At 44.8% G+C, this 22524-nt stretch overlaps 1 protein-coding gene across 3 annotated transcripts in view; it reads right to left on the reverse strand.

Annotated features, from left to right (window-relative positions):
- Nucleotides 1–21315, reverse strand: part of MAP3K13 (mitogen-activated protein kinase kinase kinase 13) — a 182883-nt gene extending 161568 nt beyond the window's left edge. Inside the window, exons 1-2 of one of the 3 annotated variants that reach the window (XR_011973976.1) lie at nucleotides 21224–21315; nucleotides 1415–1669 (exon numbers count right to left, since the gene is read on the reverse strand). The gene's annotated coding sequence lies outside the window, so the exon portion shown is untranslated. Of the gene's footprint in view, nucleotides 1–1414; nucleotides 18904–21223 lie in introns of those variants that run through there. The other 2 variants (XR_011973978.1, XR_011973975.1) reach the window with 2 other exon arrangements.
- Nucleotides 21316–22524: the final 1209 nt, after the last annotated feature.

Consider the following 22524-nt stretch of genomic DNA (forward strand, 5'->3'; position numbering starts at 1 on the left):
CAACTGCATATGGGGCCACGTGGTCTGGAGGGACCACCAGCACCTCCAACTCTGCACATCCAAACCAGAAATGACTTGATCATCCTTCAGAGGATAAGAGGTCAAGGGCTCCAAGGGACCTAAGACATCATCTGGTCCAATTCTCCATTTTACAGAAGAAGAAACTGTGGCCCTGGGAGGGGGTCATGTCCAAAGTCACAAAGGTAGGTAGGAAGCATCAGAGGTGGCAGTGACTGAGGCCTCACTGTTCACCTTCTATTCTCACCTCCCCCCCACTCCATCTGGTCTCCCAAGATGAGACCCTGATTCTCTCCCCTCCCTCACTTCTCACCTACTCCATTATCAGGTTTGATTGAGCCTATCTCTGCAATGCATCATATTTTCTACGGATTTCTCATCTCCTCACCCTGTCCTATTCGACTGCAAACTTTTCATGAGCAGGGATTGTTTCATTTTCTGTACTTGTACCCCCAGGACCTAGCACATGGCCTGGGTGGGGAATAGCTATTAAAAACTTCTTTTGAAGGATGGATGGAGATCTCATACCCTCACATTTTCTCTCTACTCCCATTTCCAGGTGAGGAATCTCCCTTCAAAAGCACAAGGCACCACCTGATTTGCATCGTACAGTGTTAGGGAATAGCCTAAGATCACACAAAGTGGGACCTGAATCCAGATCTTCCTGACTTTGAGTCCAGATCTCTTAGCCTGTGTCAGGCTGCCCCTTGTTTTTAAACCCAAATTTCCACAGCACTCCAGCTGTTCCCCCAGCTCTTAATGACGTGCTAGCCTTTGTTGGGTAGCTCTCCTCTGCATTATAGCAAGTCAGGGGCTTGTTCCTCACTAGCCAGCCCAGAGAGCAGGGATGGAAGTTTTTCCTCTGTATTATTTATTTCCTTCCAAATTCTGAACACTGTCTATTCAAATTCCTGTGACTCTAGGTCCCCAACGGATGCCCCAATCACATTTTGGTTTCTTTTTCGGTCCCTACAAGCCTGTTTTCATGCTCTTTAGAGAAATACCTACAAAGCATGGACTCTGAGTTCCGGTCTGTCACATACTAGTTGTGTTACTGTGCTAGGAATCTCTCGGAACCTCAATTTCCTGCTCTGTAGTATCAAGATGTTATGTTCGCACCAGCAACTCCTCAGGGGTTATTGTAAGGATGAAATAATGTATGCAAAATGTTTTGTGTACCTGTGTATAAATATAGATAATAAAATTATCTCTCACACTCTTCTTCCTCCCTATCTTTTTCATACTTTTCTTTGTGTGTGTGTAGCCTTATTTTTCTTTCCTTTTCCCTCCCCCTTCCTTAAAAAAAAGATAATAATCACCCTTTTCCTAAAGCTACTTTTAAGTGTAAAGAGACCAATTATTGTTTAAATGCTAAACAGCTGAATTGTTTTCATACCATCTCCTGAAGCCTCCATTTTTCATTATGTCATAATAAGGGTTCCACAGTTCCACACATTTTTCACATTTGTTCATGACTTCTAATTTGCTGTGTGCTCTTCCATGGTGATTAAAAATCGGGTTTGTTAAACCATTGACTATCCCTTGCTTCCAGTGTGCTGCAATCATACATTTGGAGGGCGCTGGCGTCTTTATGACAATCGTTTTTGTTTTCTTTCTTGCATTTCTGAAGGTATTATTCTCAGAAGAGCCACTTTGGGAAAAAAGGGGATATGGATTTTTGTTATTTTCATGATTTAAGTCTGTCTTCTATTCCAGAACATATGAACTGTCCCCAATTAAGAAGACCTACCTTTCGGCCAGTTCTCGTCCAACAGGCCCAAATATGACGTGCCAATCTTTGCCAGTCTTCTGTGCCTACATGCCCACCCTCCTCCTCCTCTCTGCCTTTCAGAATCCTGGGCTTAGATATCATCGCTTCCATAAAGCCTTCCATGTCTCTGGAGCTGATGGGTTTTCGATTTGCCTCCTCAAATTTTCCTGGAGCTCTTTGCTGGTATCTCCCATTTATACTCTCATGACCCACTTCCTTGTATTATACTTATCTGTGTAGATGAAATGACAATACCATGCTCCAAAAGAATATAAGCCCCTTGAGGGCAGGGACTGTTACTCATGTAGAGCAGGTAGTTAAGGGCTTTTATACAGCTGAACAAAGTTCTAGGTTTCCATCTCTCTATTCCTCAGCTTTAGTCCTACTATATTTATAGCACAAAATAAGGTTATTAATTTTTTAGTATCTATCAAATAAAGGTAATCAATACCACTGGTGAACGTATTTTTATAAACTGTTTTGCTTTCTTTCATTAGCAAAGTTACGCTCACTTTTTCCTCATTTAAAATGCAAGTTTATCTTTTAGATTTCATTGGATCATCAAATGTTGGAGGTAGAAGTGGAAGGATGAAGCAAGGCTAGGATATAGAAATGTTAGAGCCAGGGTGGAGGAGGCCTTGAATTCGGGGCTAAGGACTGAAAATGTCACTTTTTAGGCCAGAGGCATCAATCCAAACAGAAAGTATCCTTGCAGGTCACATACTGACTTAGAAAAACCACAAATTAAACTTTCTCTGTGGTGTTGTGCTTTTATTTTTTGTCCAATATTTCCTAATTACACTTTAATCTGATTCACCATTTGGGGCTTGAGGGGAGGCTTGGGGGTGGGGGTGGGCGCACAGGTGTGACACTCCTGGTTTAGACAACAGGTAGTCACTGAGAGCTTTCCCCCAGAGAAGGAAAAATGAGGAATATAAAAGTTGGTGTTAAGGGGTAGTTAAGGTTGTACGGGAAGAACCAGAGTGTGGAATCATTTTCACGTATGGACCCTTTGTCCTTTGGTGAAGACTGCAGAGGCCTTCTCAGAATCTTTTAAAATACATATAATAAAATAAATGATTAAATCACCGAGAAAGAAAGTGTAGACAAGAAAGAAAAAAAGATCAGTGACGGGACCTGGTTAAGATGAAAGATGAGGAGAGAGGTCAAAGTGCCAGGAGAATGCAATGTCCTTGAAGCCAAGGGAGGAAAGATGATCAAGCAGGAGGGAGTCCACAGTGGAAACAATCAGAATGGAGAAGGCCTGAAAAAAGACTTTGGTGTTAAGTGTCACTGGTGACCTTGACTTGGTTACAGTGCTGAGTGACTGCATCAAGCAGTGGACTGAGGAACGTGCAGACAGCAGCCTCTCTTCTAAAGCCCTATCTTCTAAAGGTCTAGCTGTAAAGGTAAGGAGAGAGTCTGCACAACAGCCTGTGAGGAAGGTGGGGGGAAGACCAGAGAATGTTTGCAGGTGGGGGAATGACCCAGTAGAGAGAAAAAGGGTTTAGATACATCACAGACTGGGGATGACCAATGAAACAAGGTGGTGACAAGATCAAGTGGAAGATTATCCTTGTCAAGGAGGAAGGCTACTCTAGTAGGTTGGGGGCAGAGTGAATTGAGTGCTGGATTTGGAGCCAAGAAAACATGAGTTCAAATTATGCCTCAGTGACCTAGCAATACCACTACTAGGTCTGTATTCTAAAAGAGATTTTAAAAAAAAGGAAAGGTACTTATACATATAAAAATATTTATAGCAGCTCTTTTCAGGTGGCAAAGAATGGGAAATTAAGGGGATGCCCATCAATTGGGGAATAGCTAAACAAGTTGTGGGTATACAATTGTGATGGAATACTACTGTGCTACATGTTGAGCAGGATGCCCTCAGAAAAACCTGGAAAGGTTACATGAACTGATGCAAAGTGAATTGAACAGAACCAGAACACTGTACACAGTAACAGCAATACTGTCGCATGACCAGCTGCGAACCACTTGACTATTCTCAGCATAAAGAACTGGAGTCTGAATACAGAGCAAAGCATAATTTTTTAACTTTATTTTTCTTGGTTTTTTTGGAGGGGGGGGGGTCTATGTTTTCTTTATACCATGACTAATATGAAAATGTTTTGCTTGACTATACATATAACCTATATCAAATTGCTTGCCTTCACAATGAGAGGGATGGAGAGAATTTGGAACTCAAAATTTTAAAAACAATTATTGAAAAAACTTTTTAAAATGTAATTGGGAGAAAATAAAACACTAAAAGTAAAATAAAAAAATTATACCTCAGGTACTTACTTGCTGTGTTACCTTTTGTTAACCTCTCTCAGACTCCTGCTCATCTCTGTAATAGGGATAATAGTACCTACCTCTTCAATCCAAATGAAAGTTCTCTGTTTCTCATTTAAAGCACCTCAAACACTTATGAGCTATGTCACTCTGGTCAAGTCAACTTAACCTTATTTGCCTCAGTTTCCTCAATCTGTAAAATGAACTGGAAAAGAAAATGGCAAATGACTCTAGGATCTTTGCTAAGAAAACCCCAAATGGGGTCACAAAGACAAGACTGAATGAACAACAAAATAACCTAGTCCCTTCCTACACTTCTATCTCTTCTCCATACCCTATCCAGATCTCTGGGCTCATTCACAGTGCTCTCACACCACACCCTGTGGTCATGCCTATGTCTTTGTATTAATGACATATCCTCATGCTTAGAATGCTCTGCCTCCTCACCTCCACCCTTGGTTTACCTGGCTGCCCCTTGTGCTCTCTGACTTGGGTGAGGCTGATAATTGGCAGGATTGCTGACAGTTTGGGGTCACTAGTTAGAATGAGGAAGGGTATTCACATTTGTAATCACTGGTGAGCCTGGGGCTCGTGGCAGGGATTTTCTTGACGTTGAAGAAACATAAGAACTTTCTCCCTGGGCCTGATCTTGGGAGGCCAGTGTTTGGCAAGGAGAGGAAGCCCCTGATCTGGTACCACATTATTAAGCTGTGATGCTTGGAGGGAGGACTGATGCTGGCAGGGAAAACCCTAAAGGCCTCCTTTATATGGCAGTAAATATTTCCACAGAAATATATGTGACCAAAAGACAACAGGACAGCCAAGATGGAGAGCAGGTACTGGGCCACTGCTCTGAGAAACCCTGGAAAGGCCACTGCCCAGGACAATGCAGAGTGGACATGAGCAGGGAGCTGTGGGGATCTCGAGGAGAAACCATGACAAGAGTGACCCTGGTGACACCTGCTGGCAGAACTGGGTACTACCGGTGGAGACAACTGACTGAAGGCCAGGGCGTTTTTATCGGGGGTGCTTGGAGTGGGTCATCTTGTCAATATATAGCCATGTGTACATCTATTTTAAAACAAGCTGCATGTCACATGTTCACAGTCTCATCTAATCCATTTTCTGGCCTTCTTCATATATGGATGTTCATGATGTTCTAACTCTTGGAGTCTGGAATGTCTGGGTTTGTAACCCAGCTCTGACACCTCGGATGAGACCACAGGGGAGTCCCTGAACCTCTCTTGGCTGTCTCCTTATCTGTAACATGGACATAAAACCGGGACAGCAGCTGGGGGGGCGTTACATGAGAATGTGTTAAAAGCACTTTGCAAACCTTACGTTACTATGTAAATGTCAGCTATCAGAGTTCTTTGGGAAAGTTTAAAAAATACATTGTTTTTCTTTTCTCTAGCCATGATAACAAACAACATTAATATGGGGCTTGAAGGTTGTCAAAGCACTTCTTAAATATTATCTTATTTGACCTTTACAATGACCCTAAGAAGTAGGTGCTACTCCCCATCTTACAGAAAACCGAGAAAGGCAAAAGTTAAGTGATTTGTCCAAGCCAGTACATGTCTTTTACTCTGATCATATAAAAAGGGAAGTCAAGTACGTTTCCTCAGGGTTCCTGGGATCCAGCTACAAGCGGAACAAGAGACAGGCCAGAATGTACTTGAACTCTCTGACCCAAAGGTTCCATGTAGTTTGCATGTTCACAATAATCGCTGATGTAGACAGCATCAATGACTGATAATACATGTCTACCAATGGCTTCAATGTGTCATTGAACAAATTCAGGAAGGTCTGGTGATGGTTCCTTCACATTAAATGACACCATGGCTATGAGAGCAGCAGACTACATCCTCCACAGCTAAAGGCAGGATGGCGTAGTACTTATGGTAGAGGTGAAGCCACTTATTGTCCCTGGGGAAGTAATTTGATTTTTTTTTTTGAGGTAATTGGATTAAGTGACTTGCCCAGGGTCACACAGGTAGTTAAGTGTCTGAGGCCACACTTGAACTCAGGTCCTCCTGACTCCAGGTCTCACTACAGTTGCCACCTCGCTGCCCTGCTCTGATTTCTCTGAGTCTGTTTCTTCTTCTAAAAAATGAGGGTATTGGACTTAGTAAGATCCCACCAGCCTCAGAACTCCACTTTATCAATACCTTCAGTCCCAATGGCTGGAGGAGTCATGAGCTCTGCATCTCCATGTCACATTTGTATCTCCAGTGCCTGGCACAAAGTAGGTGCTTAACAAATGTTTACTGACTGTTGAAAGTCCCTTTTAGCTCTAAATCTGTGATCCCCTAATGGTATCAAAGATCACTTCGATGACATATCCCTAACTAATCCTCTCACCTTCGAGGGGTATAAGGAGCTTTCTACTTGAATAGGATTAATTCAAAGATACTCTAACGACCTCTGAGTTATCTTAAACACAGATCTTAATAAAAATTTAATCACTTTAGAGACAAGGATGTTTGGGCTTTTTTTGGGAGGGGGTTGGTCATTTTTTTTTTTTCAGAAACTGAAAGATTCTTCTCCAAATCATTTATGACACCTATGTTACAGTGGTCACCTTTCTCTGCTTTCCCCAATATAATAGACCCTTGTAAGATTTTTCTAAAAACAAAATGTCAGGTATTTTCTTAGTTATTGAAGCCTAATCAAACAGTTCTTTCTCCAATCACCCAAGGAAAGAAATCCAAGAATAAAAAGCTATCTTAAGAAGATGACATAACAAATAACTGCCTCCGAAACAATTGCTATAATCATTATAAGTACTTAGTGGCACAGAGTAAGCACTACATACAGGTGAGCCATTATTACTAACACCTTGGCAGACAGACCTCGGGCGTGCCACAACAACGAGGAGATACAGAAAGGACTGCAGACACTGACCAAGGCACCGATGCGCTCAGGAATTGCAGCAAAATTCCAGCTGCCCACAAGGATTGCTGCACCATAGAAGTAACATATGGTGTGTAGAATGCCTCAGACCTTGATGAGGCCTGAGGAAACACGATCTACAATAACGAGCTCTAGACCAGGAGTGCTTTGGACCCCTTGGGCAGGCAATCCAGTGAAGCCTAAGGCCATCTCAAAGCTATGTTATCAAAATACATGCACATTCACAGACCCCGGGTTAAGGACCCCTGCTCCAGACTCTTCCTCTTTTCTGGAATGCACAGCATCACCAAGGAAAAAACATTGGTTTCAATACCCCTCAAGCAGGATACTAGAAACCATGGCTCCTTGTACCAACGTGCTCAAAGAGAAACACTGAATTCTTGAGAAGTCAGTCAACTTTTCAATATCAGCTAACTTCCAGTATGTGGATTCTTATTAAAAGGTCAGCAATGAGGTAATGAATTCTTTTGGCTACACCAGCTCATGAAGACAATCCAATTAAGATCATGCTCCATGTCATCAGTGGAGGAAGTGCCCACGTGGGTAGTTTGCGAACATGAAGAAAGAGAAGGGGTGATCTCAAGGAGCCAGAGCAGATTCACTGAGAACAGAGCCATGTTGGACAAACCTCACTTCAATTTTCTGACAATATTTTTATTAGACTAGATTTATTTATCAGATATTTTTATTATATTACATGTTATATATAATATGTAGATATTATATATTTATTAGACTAGAAAATTCTGAAGAGGATGCCATAGACAGTATCACTGGATTGCAGCAAAGCATCTGATAAAGACTCTCATGATATTTTTGTGGACAAGGTGGAAAACTATTAGCTAGATAAATGGTACAGTTAGGCAGTCATCACAGGTTGAAGGCCCATGACCAAAGAGTAGATTAGAGGTTAAATTACCCTCCTTAACTACAATCTTGAATCCTTCCACTTCTACCCCCTTCAACTAACTTTTCATTCCTATTCTTTTTAAAAAAAATTAAATATTTTATTAAAAATGTTAACACTGAACACCAAAACAATCCACTATTTGCTTAGTAACTAATTTCAATGCAAAAATATCAAAACAATTTTCACTTCCTCCCTCAAATCCTCCTTAAAATTCTTAATCCATCCATTCGAATTCACTTTTCCTCTCACATGGTTGTAGTTGGTATGTTCTCCACTCTCTCATAAAAGACTTTCCAGATTTCTTTGTATTCATACTAGTTCATCTTAATTGGTTTTCCATCATGTTAATGTACCACAATTTATCTTTTCCCTTACTGCTGGATACTTCTGTTATTTTCAGTTTTTGCAAGTAACAAAGCATTACAGCAATAGCTCTTTGGTTTTTATAACAATTTCAGGAGAATTTAGTGGGTCAAAAGGTATGACCTTGTGTGGCCATGGGGAAGTCACATAACCTCATTCAGCCCTGGTTCTTCATCTATAAAATGAGGAAAATGGACAAGATGACTTCTCTGTAGATCAAGGTTTTTTAACTTGCTGTATTTTCCACAATGTTACTTCTTTTTATATTATTTTGTTGTACTTTTTTTCATCTAGTCAAGCACATCTATCTTGTCCCTAATAAGGTCTTCAATTTACTAAATATAAATTTTAAAATAATATTACTAGGTAAGTGTCATTATATTTGTGAATAATCTATGTAGTAAGGATTACTTATTCTTGAAAAGTCTGAACTAATTCTGCCAGGGATCCATCTGGACCAGATGGTTTTCCGATAATTCTGTGAGGATTGGTTTTATTTCTTCCTCCAAGATTGGTCTATCAGATGATTAAATTTCTATCGTGTCAGTATGGACAATTTATATTTTTGCAGATAATCACTTATTTCCTTTACACTCTTGAATTTCTTAGAATCTAGCTGTGTGGACTATTTCCTAATAATTTTCTTTACTTCTTTCGTGTCAGGATTTCTCCTTTTATTATGTGTAATTTTGCCAACCAGTGTTCCCTCCCTTATAATTCTTTGCAAAACAAAAACAGCTCGTGGTTTTCATTTATCAATTGTTCTTTCATTCTCTATGGAGTCCTGCTCTTATCCATACAATCAACTCCCTTTGAAAACGACTTTGTTCATTTCCAAGGGGTTTTAAATCCAAGCTTGATACAAGTATTTTTTGGTTTTCTTTCTCATGGATGTATAAACACTTAGCAACAGCTCTGGCTGTATATGACATGTCTGACATGTGCTACTTAATACTGTCTCTTAAACATTCTGCTGTTTCTGTTCCAATCATTAATACATTATTTTCAATTTTCACATAATTTTATAATTTCTGATCGTTATTTTATTTAGATTGCATTCTTGTTTGTATGTATACTTTCTACCTTTTAAAAATCCATGACTTTACAATAAGTAACTTCTCTATGACCAAGTGCATGCCTCGCTGTGAGTGTTCCATGGGAACTTGAAAAGAATGTGCATTTCCGGCTCTTCCCATGTAGTTCCCTTCATGTCTCTTAATTCTCATTTATTAAACGAGCCACTCAAGTCTGTGTTTCTTATATTTATCCCATTCTCATGGAGTACTGAGGCTCCTATTGCTATTGGGTTTTGACTTATTTCCTCTGCTATTGTTGAGGTTATAGTAGGGAGAGGTGGTTCAGGTATATAAGAATTCATGTAGATCTCTTTTAGCCAATGGGAGCTGTTTATTTTACGTGAAAATGTATCATGGGCCTCTTAGCAAGAAAGCTGAGGGAGACTCCGACATCTGGGGGATGATGATGTCTATGTGGAAAAGCGGCGAAGGTCACTGTCATCCTTGGTCACTCTTCTGGTTGGTCACACCCTGGCCTTACCTCCTAACACCCATCCTGCTCGCTCCATCTACCTCCAGCACTCTTCTACATCATCAATATCACTGGTAATATATTTTAAACTGCTGAATTGCTTGGCAAATACAAATTGAGAACTGCCACACACATGTATTTATACACACATGGATGTCTATACATACCTATATATTCACTTTTATGCAACATCTTGTCTCCTTCAATTTTTTTTGTAATTTTAATTTTACTTTATTAAATACCATTAATGATATCATAGATGGTTTTTTTATTTGTAGCTACATGAGAAATCTTAATTTATCCTCTTAATTTTAACTTAATTATGTCAGTTAACAGACATTTACTAAGTTCCTACAATGTACCATGCATTTCTTACTGGGTTCCTGTTGAATTTTTTTATTTTAAATTTCTTACTTCTTTTTCTCTTCCAGGATAGCAGTGAAGTACCCTAGGTGTGAACTGGACTTGTTCCATCAGGTAGAAGGCTTTGGTCTGGCTTGGCTTGGGTTGGGATGGGAAGGTTGTGTGCTCCTTGGGGTCTGGTTGGTTAGAATGGATGGAGAAGACAGGAAATCTTATCAGCTTTAGGAACAGCAAAGAAAGAGGAACATGTCCCAGGTCAGGGGAAGGACTGGGCTGAGCTCCCAACAAAGAGAGGAATGTCTCAATCTCAAATGCCAATGAAGCCTCCCACTCCACCTACCCCAGCAGGGCTCAGATGCTGTTAAGCTTCACTTTTTGCCTACTGCTGAAGGGTGTGGAATTGATCACTGGAGAGAACAGTCCCTGGCTGTGGAATGATTCTGGAAGGTGATGAAGGGCGAGTAGCCCTCTTGTATAAGGTGGGGCAAGGCAGTTCAGGAATTCCCTGGGCTTTGGGCAAGAAGCAGTTCCCAGGACTTGGTTCTGTGAAAGGGTCAGGAAGTCAGATTCCCCAGGCCTTACTGTCTGGGCCTGTCTTTAGGTAAGTCATATCTCTAGATCTCATGAGCTTAGACTGGTGGAGTGGGTGGCTGGGTAGGGTTAGGAAAGGGCTCCTGAACTCACTATCCCCCGCAACCCAGTCAGGCATGGAGTAGGGTACTGAAGGGGTTACTGCTCAATCATTTACTTGGGTCCAACTCTTCATGACCCCATAGACCTGGCAAAGATACTAGAATGGTTTGCCATTTCCTTCTCCAGTGTGACCCAAAAGGGGTCTGATAAGGAACTGAGGCAAATAGAGATTAAGTGATTTGCCCAGGGTCGAGTGATGGGGTCCACACACCAAATTCTGGTTAGAGTTGGCTCTCACACTCCAGGGCTACCAGACCACAAAGCTCCTGTCTCCAGGTGATTCCACTGACTAGTGGTAGTGGTGGTGTTTCTTTTCTTGTTTCTTCGGAAGCCCCATTATGCTTAGTGCTGTGGGTTCAAATCCTTCTTCTGATCTAGGTTAATACTGGACAAATCACTTCATCTTCCTGGGTCTCCGTGTCCTCATCAGCAGTCTACGTAGTCTCGGAGGTTCTTGTCCCAAGAGGACGGATTGTAGTGATGTTTCAGGAGGAGCTGAATTCGCTGGCTTAGCCATCTTGACCAGTAATCCTCCCTCCTCCATTCCTTCCAGTCTTGGAGGAAAAGCTAAAGGATCTACCTGTAACTTCAATCTCATCTCCTCTAGGACCTGTATCCCTTCTCTCACACATCACCAACCTCTCCATCCACGTTGTCCTTTTCCCCTTGCCCAATTACCTTTTACGTCAAAAGTTCTTAAAAGGGGGTCTGTGGCCTAGTTGATTTGTTTTTAATGAAACTTTATTTTCAAATCACATTCTCTATTCTGCCTCCCTCAATCAAGAAAGCAAGAAAAATGAAACCTCTATTACAAAAATGAATTATCCAGCAAACAAATTCCCAATCTGGGAATGCAAAAAGAAAAAAAGTCCTATCTGTACTCTGAGTTTATCAGGAGAGGGGGTAGCATGCTTCACCTTAAAACTGTCACTGTGTTGATCAGAGTTAAGTCCCTAAGTGTGTCAAAGTTGTTTGTCTCTACCATATTGCTGTTCTTGTATAAATTGTTCTCCTGGTTCGGTTCACTCCACTCTGCATTAGCTCAGACAAATCTTCATATATTTCTCAAAACCATCTCCTTTATCATACTGCAACATCATAGTATTCTACCACATACAGATATCCTAACTTGTTCAGCCATTCCACATTTGATGACTACCATTTCCCTCACCCTCGTTTCCAATTCTTTGCCACTACAGAATGAGCTGCTATAACATGAACTAATCTTTTAAAATATTTTTATAACAGTATTGCAATATAATTGGTTTCCCTGGTAATCCTATGCAGTTAAAAACATATTCTGAGGTCACCTAGGCTTCGCTATTCAGTTGTTTCAGTCATATCTGACTCTTCTTGACCCCATCTGGGATTTTCTTGGCAAAGATACTGGAGTGATTTGCCATTTGCTTCTCTAGCTCATTTCACAGAGGAGGAAACTGAGGCAAACAGGGTGAGGTGACTTGCCCACGGTCACACATTAAGTGTCTGAGGCTGGATTTAAACTCAGGAAGATAAATCTTCCTGACTCCAGGCCAGACACTCTATCCACTGAGCCATGGAGCTCTCCTCCACAGGCTTCACCAAATTGCTGATGGTGTCTGTGATGCAAAAAAGGTTTAAAATGACTTTTCTTCATGATGCTTCTTGTCATTCCCCCCAACTCCTATATATTTATGTGTCTATTCTCTTTATATTAATTTTGTCTGCACTTGTTTATACATGTACTTGATGGCTCCCTTTTAATATAAGCCCCTTGGGCAGCGATTCTCACTTTCTCTCTGGATGTCTAGAATCTGACACCGAGCACACACAATAAATGACTTGATAGATCTCCGCTTCCCTAAAACACCAGCTGACTGTTCCAAATAGAATCTAAAGATCATAGACTTACAGCATGAATAGACCTTAGAGATAAGCTTACAAACGAGGAAACTGGTAAGTGATTTGCCCAAGGTCACAGGGTGGTAGAGCTAGGATCTGAACCCTGATTCAACGTCTAGCTTTCTCCCAACCATACTGCACAGCCTTCCTATTTCTTCTCCCCTTCACTACTAAATTCCTAGAGAGAATAGTCTACACTCATGATGTTCAATGTCCTCATTCCCCACCCACTCTATAAACCCTGACAGTCTGGCTTCCATTTCTATTTCCCACTGCTACTGCTCTCCACCATGACTAACACCCTCTTTATGGACAAAGATGAGGGTCTTTTCTCTGTCTTCGTCCTCTGCCTCCTCCCTTACTCCTGATGTGCTTTCCTCCTTCTCCTCCCGAGTTCTCTGGATGCTGCTCTCTCCTGGATCTCTTTCTGCTCTGACTCTGGATGGCTCTTTATCCCCTTAAAGGTGGGAGCCTCTCACTACATGCTTCTCTGTGATCTAGACTATCTCAAGGCTACAATTTGCCTGTCACTTTGCCTGGCTCTCTCCTTTGTACTTCTCTTACTATCCCATTTTCCCTATTTATCTGTGTATCTGTCCTTCCTCTTTAGCCTAGGGCTCATGTGAAATCTCTCTCTGCATTCTTAGTGCTTAGCCAAGACCCTTCCATAGAGCAGGTCCTAAATAAATATTCGTTGAATGAATGACCCTGACAAAGTGGCCTTGGAGTGCCCCAGGCTTTATCCTTGGCCATATTCTGTTCTCCACTTCAGGCAGCAAGATGCTAACAAGAAACACTAACACACTGCATGACTGAATCAGAATTGCCAAACTGACCACATGTTCCATCTGAAAGAAACACTGAGGGGAAACAGAAGGAGCACTGAGTTGGGAGTGAGATAACCTGGCCTGAAATCCAGGCTCTGCTCTCTCTGGATGATTCTGAATGATCCCCTTCCCCTCATCTGTAAAAGAAAGGGGCAAGACCAAAGGTGTTTCCAGTTCCAAATCCTCCAAGAATGGGGGTTCATAAATTCAGCTGCACAAGGACAGAAGGGGGGGGGAACATGACAGCACAGGGGTGACACGAGACAGTAGGAAGACCTCTGTCTTTGGAGCCAGAGGCCTGACATTAAAGACCTCTCCTGGGTCAGTCACTAGGTCAGCCTAATGTAGTCTTACGCTGGAAGCAGACCAAAGGAGGGGGCAAGCTTCTCAATCTAAATTTGGAGTACCTGGGAACCACAATGCATTGGAATTTATGCCAAGAAAAGTTCCCAGAGCAACCCAATAAAAGGGTAGTAATACCTGTCACCCCTTTTCTTTGGTTCTTATATACACACAAATGAAGGAGAAAGTGCTAGATCTGGAGTCAGAAGAACTCGGTGCAAATCCTGGCTCTTTATGTTGTCTAACCTCAGTTTCCTCATCTGGCTTATTTGACCTTCTCAAATTCCTTCCAGCTCTAACTCAAATGATTTTGGGATCCAAGGATGGGGGGCCAACTTATGAACTCTCCTGCAAAGAAAGATGAAGGAAGGGGGAGTATTTAGCCTGGAAAGCAGATGAGGGAAGATCAACAGAAGAGCAGCAGCAGCCTAAGCTGAGATGGCATCTGGAAGCCTGCAAAGGCTCACTGATGCCGTCCTGCTTTGCTGTAAAGCTAGGGCTAATGGCTATACTCATTTTATAGGTGGGGAAAAAGGGGCCCAGGAAGGCTTCATGAATTACCTGTGGTCCCAAGGGGATTTGGAGTCAAGTGCAAGATCTGAACTTGGTTCTGTGCACTGGGCTACCCCTGGCCAGCTCTACCAGAGCCAAGACTCTTGCTGGACAGAAGAACATCCTAACAATGAAAGCTGTCCCACCTGTCCCAGCACAAGAGGGCCTGGCAGTGCCTTCTGGATGAAGCCCATCACCTCAGGCGGTGCTGTCAAACAATGAACAAAGCCAGAACATTATCTGTGCTGTTTCCCAATGACTTTTGATTCAATTTGGGGAGTTTGGCAGTCAGATTGCCAAGAAGGCTCTGCCTAATGATAAGAATCACTTTAAGCTCTGTCCAACATGTTGCCACAAAACCCTCCGCAGGAGAGAGTGGAAGGACTATTACCCCCATTTTGCAGGTGAGGAAACTGGGGCTTACCGGGGTGAAGTATCTTGCTCAAGGTCACAAGCATTTCTATCTCCCAGATCGGAAGCAAAAGTGAGGATTAGTTTTAATGACATTCACCTGTGCACATGTTTAAATAAAGGAATATGATCACCAGCTGGGAGTACTGTAGAGGAAATGTATGTATCAGGAAGAAGTTGGACAGAGGGAAGCAGCATTTATTAAGTACCTACTATATGCCCCACACTGTACTAAGTACTTTACAAATACTACCTGTTTGAGGGAAATGCTATCATTATCCCCATTTTACAGATGAGGAAACAGGGAAAAAGAGGTTAAGTGACTTGCCCAGGGTCACAATGATAGCCAGTGTTCAAGACCAAATTTAAACTTAGCTCTTCCAGACTCCAGGCCATGTACTCTGTCCATGGTGCTGCTGGCTGTTTCAAGTGACTTCTAAGTTCCCAATGATCCTAATTGAACAATTCACTGTAAAATTCCTACAGAATGGGTCTACCAGATGGGAATAATGACACCTGTGCCTACTCCACTGGACTGTTATGAGGAACAAATGAATTAAAGAACCTCATGAACTGTCCAGTGCTGGACATCTCTTAGGATCACAAGGGATGACTTGGTCTTTCTGGCTTGTCCAACTGAGGCCAGCAGTGACTGAGCCATCTGAAGCATCCTGGGCATTCTCTCAAAAACAAAAGGAAAACAGCAAGTTTACATGGAAACATCATTCAGGCTACCTTAAAGAACATAAATGCCAAACTTAAGAAGAATATCCCATAAATAAATCCCATAAATACAACAGGCTCCTAGGCAGGGTCTTGCAGCCCCTCATCCCATCCAGAATTGTGCTACCTCCTTCCCCAGGCTCTCCTTGGCAGGTCATGCCTCTGATGACACCCTCCTCCTCCTCTCTCCCTCACCTTATTCTGTGCTCGGCTCAGAGCTGATCTACCCTGTCACTCCTTCAAGACTACTACTGACGGACCTTCAGATATTCTTTAGAATTCTTTGAATTTAAGTCGATAAACATAAAGTGTCCCTCATGTGCAAAGCACTATGGCCACCATCTCCCCTCTTTAGGCAGCTACTGCCCAAGATGGTCACACCTCAGACTTCATAATCACTCAACTGCTCTGGCCTACTCTTCTCTTACTCCTCTCCTCGGCCTTCAGTGTGACCATCAGAGCCTTTCTGTTCTTTGTCATCACGCCCCTGCCCCCTCACTCTGCCTCCCCTCCATCTTCTCTATCAAGTCTTGACCAAATAGTTGGCCATCTCAACAATAAGCCATCCTTCCTGACCCCCACCCACCTGGCCTAGCCATGCTTAGCTTATCAACTCTCCTATCTACCTTCTCCTCTCCCACTCCAGAACAGCCAAACACATCTAGAAAAAATTGTAAAACTCTTCTGACCCAAATGCCACAGATTTTTGCTCCCTCCTCTCAGCTGAGGTCTCAATGTGGCCTTCAGATCCTTATTCATTTCTTACTCACTCCCCATCTCTTCTTTACAGTGGCTGTTCTAAACCATCTCTGCTTCCCCTTTCCCCATCACATGACCCTGCCTCTATGAGGGTCTTTCCAGGACATAAGGCTAAGAGGAATTACCTCCACCCCTCTCTTCTGCTTCTCTAAACCTCTCTCTGTCCTCACCGATCCACTTGTCAATCCTTCTGCTATGGCATTTTCACATTCTACCTTATCTTCTATTAGACTACACCCAGAGATGTGGGCTGAGCATTAGCCCTCTTTGTACCTACAGCCGTTTGCCCTCAATACAAACTCTATAAAGATTTGCTGAATGTTTATTGGGCTCCCCTTACTCCACGCCTTCTGAAGCTCTCTGTCCTCTCCCCTCCTGTCCTGCCTCACTACATGATGGCCCTCCTCCCAATCAAGACTAATCCCTCCATGAATGCTCTTGATATCATCCCCTCTGTCTTCTCACTGACCCTGCTCTGTTCATCATCTCCTTGCTCTCAGTCATCTTTGATCTCTCTCCAGTGATTCCTTGCCCTTGGCCTATGAGCTCACACATGTCCTCACACTAATAAAGCTCTTTCCCTCTAACCCATCTGCCTTCTCTCTAGCTCCTCACCTCACTAATTTCCAGTAAGAAGAGACTGCACACGCTCACTCCTTGACCCCTTGCCATGTACCCCACCAATCCCTTCAAAACTTCTCTCTCCAAGATCACTAAGGGTCTCCTTATCACCACATCCAATGGCATAGCCTCTTTGAAGCATCTGATACCAACAGAGCCCCCTCTCCTTTTGGATACTGTCTTCTCCCTTGGCTCCCATGACATTCTGTCCCTTGATTCTCCTCCTCTGTCTCTCTCTTATTTGCAGGTCTCTTCTCCTTCTCCTGCCCATCCCCAGGCTCTGTTCCTGGTTCTCCTGTTCTCTGTCTACACTCTCTTCCTCACTGTCATGACTGCTTTTGCCATTTCTAATGGGATGTCTTTCAGGTCTGCTGCTCCAGTTCCCACTCTTCCCATAACTGCCAGTGGGACACCTCCACTTCAGCAAGGCCAAAGAGTGTCCCAAACCAACTTCCCCATGCCCCAAACCTCTCATGACTCCAAGGTCTCTAGAGCTGCTAAGAACACCACCCTCCCCATCACCTCCCACTCATCCTTCACTAGGCACTCTGTCACTCCCCACATCTTCTTAGCTGGGGAGTCTCATTGGTCCCATCCTTTCACTGCCACTGCAACCCCTCAGAGTTCAGAGCCTTGTGCTTCTGGGCTATTCTTATAAGCTCTTCATTGTTCTTCCTGCCTCTAACCTCTCCCCATCCAATACATCCTTCACCCACTGCCATTATCATAACCCTTGTTCCATGGTCCAATAAGGTCTCCCTTTGGCACCATGAGCCTGCCAAACAGCTTCTAAATGCCTCAGCTGCAATCTGGCTCCAGGGTGTATCCCAACATGAACAGCACCCTGTACCCCATTCTCATCTTACCCTCTTCCCCATTTGTGCCTGTTTACATGGCACCTTCTGCCCATCTCTACCTGCCAAAACCCCTTAATTTGAGCTACAGCTCAGGTGTCTGTTCTTCCAGGAAGCTTTCCTTGACTTTCCTCCCTCCCCCGCCATGTTAAGCTAGAAGCATCATCTCCCTCCTAAAACTTCAGATAAAACCTTCTCTGGATGCCTGCCTCCTCTGCACTTAGAGCATTCTGCCTCGAATTACAGCTACTGGCTTCCTGCCCCGCCTAGAGATAATAAACACCCTGGTCTTACAGATTCTTTGTTCCCCCAGTGCCTAGCACACAGTATGCCCTTAACCAATATTTATTCAGTGAGCTGAGGACTAACCTCTTTCCTGTCTAAGATCATTTCTTTAGACAGCTCAGATGTGTATACGCATGCACATGAGCCCATGTCACACCTCTCCTGGATCATTAGGTTTAGAGCTAGAAGGTGTCTGAGAGGTCTTCTATTCCAGCCCCCTCTCCCCACTTGACAAATGAGGAAACTGAGGCTCAGAGAAATTCAGTGGCTTGCTCAAGATCCTAGTGAGTTTGTAGCCAACCCAGGATTTGACATCAGGCCCTGTCACTCCACAAGGGGAGCAGTCTGACCTTTTTCAATGATGATCCCAGAGTGATAAGGCCACCCTGCGGCTGCTCTATGTCTCACCTGCTCTACACTGGAACCACCACCTACCTTTCTGAAAGAGCTGGGGTTGGAGGGCCCTGATGAAATAGTTCATGTTTTTGCTGGCCTCAGGGATTTCATAAGACTCTTCAAATTAAATCCATGCTCCAGGCCCCAGCTCTGCAAAACTGAAAAGCTCAAGAGCATCAGTGCCCTCCCAGAGATCACGCTGACTTCTATGAATGAGCTTTATTGATATGGTCTCCTCCCATCACAGCAGACTAGCACGAGGGCCATGGCTATCATGCAGTAGGAGCAGGTGGCAAAATTAGGCAAGTCAACCTCAAGAACCTACTGAGTGCCCAGTAATACAGAGGCCACACTGAAACAGGCCCTGCCCTTGGGAGCTTCTATTCTGGGGGGGGGGGGGGGGGGGGAGGGTGGGGGGGGAGAGGAGGGAGAAGGTCGCCTCAGGAGATACAAAAGAGGAATGAAGGGATACAAGGTGTGCTTCGTCTGGGGACCCCTCTCACTTTGGATTTCTAGTTTCACTGTCTCTGGAAAAGCCTCAAACATTTCCCAGCACCATGAATGGTTAAAAAACAGCTGCAGGAAATCCTGCCCTCTTCTGCCTCGATCCACCTCGTTAATTACTGCACTTGACCCCAACCCCACTCTGCTCCCACCAGCAGCTGGTCACACTCAAGAGTTCTGCAGGGCCTCCAGTACCTTGTCTGCGGTATCTATGCTACCAGCCCTTGTCACGACCCATTCTAAAAGTGGTCATGATTGCTGCAACTCCAGGCTCAGGGGACTGAGAAATACCTCAGGGAACCACACAAAGCTGAGTAAGATTCCCCAAATCTAAAGTGAGACGTGATTTGGGACATCCTTCTAATTTCTGCAAACTACCAGAAGAAGCTACGAGAATTAGGGGCATGCAGACTTTTAATTTAAACATCTGAAATTTGGGATTCATATTTTGCCTCTTTTTCTATTTTCAACATTTAACATTCTAAACTAAAAAAACAACCCTAATGATGTGTTTACCAGCTTCTTCCATATTGAAAATACATGTTTCCCTTCCCCTATATTTTCAATCTTATGACAAGCCTCTGAACTCTCTTAGAACTAGGGATGAGACAAGGTGCAGAGCACTCCACATCACACCCATGCGGAAAGCACCTTCCTGGATAATGTTCCCTTACTGATTCATACCCAGACCTCATTACTCAGTCCAGTGTGTCCTATGCTTTCTGTGAGCAACAAAAACATCTTCTTTTAAAATTTTGTATATTTTTTCATGATATCAAAAGATAGAATAAAACAAAACCAGGCTGCTTATATTTAGTGCACCTGGGAAAACCCTCTAAAAGGGTCCTTGAGGAACTGAAACTCATCTCTGGCTCTGTCCTTTCACGAGCTCCCTGCTTTGCAGACACTGCCCGGACTGAAGCGGAAGCAATGTTTACAAAAGCTCATGAACCTTTGGTCTAAAGGAAGGACCCACTGTTTCATTAAATGTATCTAAAGGCCCTCAAAAGAAGGAAAGAAAATGGTCCTCAAACAGGGGCCAGTCACTAACCACAGGGCACAAGCATAAAATACCTCTGCACTCTCCTGACACTCGCAGAAAGTTTTCCCAGGAAAAGTACAATCAGTCAATGGGGTGAAATCTACTGTCTTGTTTCTTGTACATCAACCGCTAGGAAAAGCTGGGCCAGGGGAACAACCACAGAGTATCAACGTGAGGCAACCGAGGCGCGCAGGCTGGCCTGGCCTGTGTTTGCTCTCTGGTCAGCTCCTTTGTAGAGCAGGGAAGACACAAGTCCTTGCACCCTCTTTATTCAATTGATGGAAGTGCCTCCTCTCCTGGAGGGGACCTGGGGCCCAGACCTCCTCAGAGCCCAGGATCTGAACGTGGGACCTCGGGATCAGGCTTCCTATCTGTGGAACAGGGTTTAAGAGGTGTGAAGCCACCAGGATGGGCCGGGGCACAAGGAAGTGCTGCCTCAGTCTCCGGGCACCGAGTCAAGGTGACTTGTCCCAGCTGGCACAGACCAGAGTCTCCCAGACCCAGTGCTCCCTCCTCACTCCCTGGTACTAAAATGCCTCCGGGAGGGGGGGGGGGCGTCAGGGGGAAGGGGCTTTTCCACGTGGGGCCTCAGTTTCCCCACCTGTAAACCGATGGGATGTGGGTTCAAATCCTGCCCTTGCTGCTTGTCCCTGGGTGAATGGTTAATTTCCTCCTGCTCCAGTTCTAGCCTGACTCACTCTGCTTTCTGTGCCTCAGTTTCCTCCTATGTAGATGGGCTCTGACCTCGGCCCTCCACTTCTTGGTTCCTTCCTCCCTTCGTGCCTCAGTTTCCTTTTCTGTACCAGGTGTGGGGCTAGATGCCCAATTCCGGTTTTATGGAATTAGACGTCCCTCTGCGTGCCTCAGTTTCCTCTTCTGTACAAAGAGGAGACCGCCCTAACGAGCCTCTGTCCTACCGCTCCGTGCCTCAGTTTCCCCATCTGGGCATGAGGTCGGGAGAGGGAGTAGATTCCCCGGCCCCCAACCCCTCCCCAGACCTCCCCGAGCCCGCAGGACACATAGTAGGCGCCTACTAAAGGCTCTTGCGCGAGCGTCGCTAGCCGCGGCCCGGCCCAAAGGGCCGCGTCCACCGTCCGCAAGCCTCCCCGCGGGTCCCCTCGCCGGGGCTGCCGCGATCCCCGCCGTTACCTGTCACAGGTCGTCCTGTCCCGGGCCGGGCGCCGGACCGAACGAGCCCCGCCCCCGGCCGCCTTTGCCGCCGCTGCGCGCGTCACCTCCGATGCGTCACTTCCGGACCCGCCTCCAGCCTGTCCTCAAGTGCCCTCCGCCATGGCGTCGCACACATCGCGCATGCGCCAATTGGCTAGGGTTAGGGCTTTTTGAGGGCCGTGCCACGCTGGCCTGCTGGCCCCGCCCCGTGTCTAACTGGCTCCACCCCTTCCGTCCCCGTCCCTTCAGGCCCTAGGGGCCGCTAGGGGGCGCAGTGGATAGAGCGCTGGGCCTGGGACCAGGGAGGCCTGGGTTCCAACGTAACCCCAGGCACTTCCTAGCGGTATGACTCCGGAGAGGTCGCTTCACCCTGTCTGCCTCCCTTTCCTCATATGTAAAATGAACTGCAGAAGGAAATGCCAAGGAGTTGGGTCTATTCAGCACCTACTGTATACCGGGCATTGGGCCCCCCACCCCCGCCCCTGGGACATCCGAATCAAGCCACAATCTCTGAAGGTTGCGGCCTAGTCCCCGGCGCCGCCCTGCTCAGACCCACCCCGCCCCGGCCTGCGCCTGCGCCTGCGCACCCTGCCCTTCCTCACACGTGACTTGCACGTGGCCGATGGACCTTGTAGAGAACACCCCTGAGGGCAGGGACCTCCAGCTTCTTTCTCTCTGTAGCGCCCCCCACCTCCACCGCATACAGGTGGCACTTCACAAAGGCTGTGGACTCCCCGAAACAGATGATGTCCTCTTAACCAGAATCAAGGCACCTCTCCATTACCAAACCCGAGGACTGCAGAATTGGAAGAGAATCTGGAAACCACCTTGAAAGATTTTTAATTTAAAAGTAATTTCTTTTAATTTTTAAAATGCCCTCCATAAAAATGAGGAGACCCGGTCAGGTAATCTCTCAGTTCCCTTCCCAGGGTCACAGTTAGGGGCACTATGTGGTCCAGCCACCAGAGAGGTCCCTGCCCTGCCTTGTGCTCCCCGGTCCTTGTTTGCTCCCCAGCCCGTGGGCTCACTTTGTCCCTGTTCAGTCACATCTGACTCTCCATGGTACCGTTTGGGGTTTTCTGGGTAAAGATCCTGGTTGGCTATTTCCTTCTCCAGCTCATTTTACAGATGAGGAAACAGAGGCAAACAGGGTGAAGTGACTTGCCCAAGGTCACACAGCTAGTGTCTGAAGTCACATTTGAAGTCAGGGAGATGAGTCTTCCTGGCTGCCCCTGCTAAAGCAGGATCCCTTTAGCATTGCAAAGTAACTTGAGAACTTT

This window comes from Notamacropus eugenii, chromosome 2, assembly GCF_028372415.1.
Source record: "Notamacropus eugenii isolate mMacEug1 chromosome 2, mMacEug1.pri_v2, whole genome shotgun sequence".
NCBI classification, from domain to species: Eukaryota; Metazoa; Chordata; class Mammalia; order Diprotodontia; family Macropodidae; genus Notamacropus; species Notamacropus eugenii.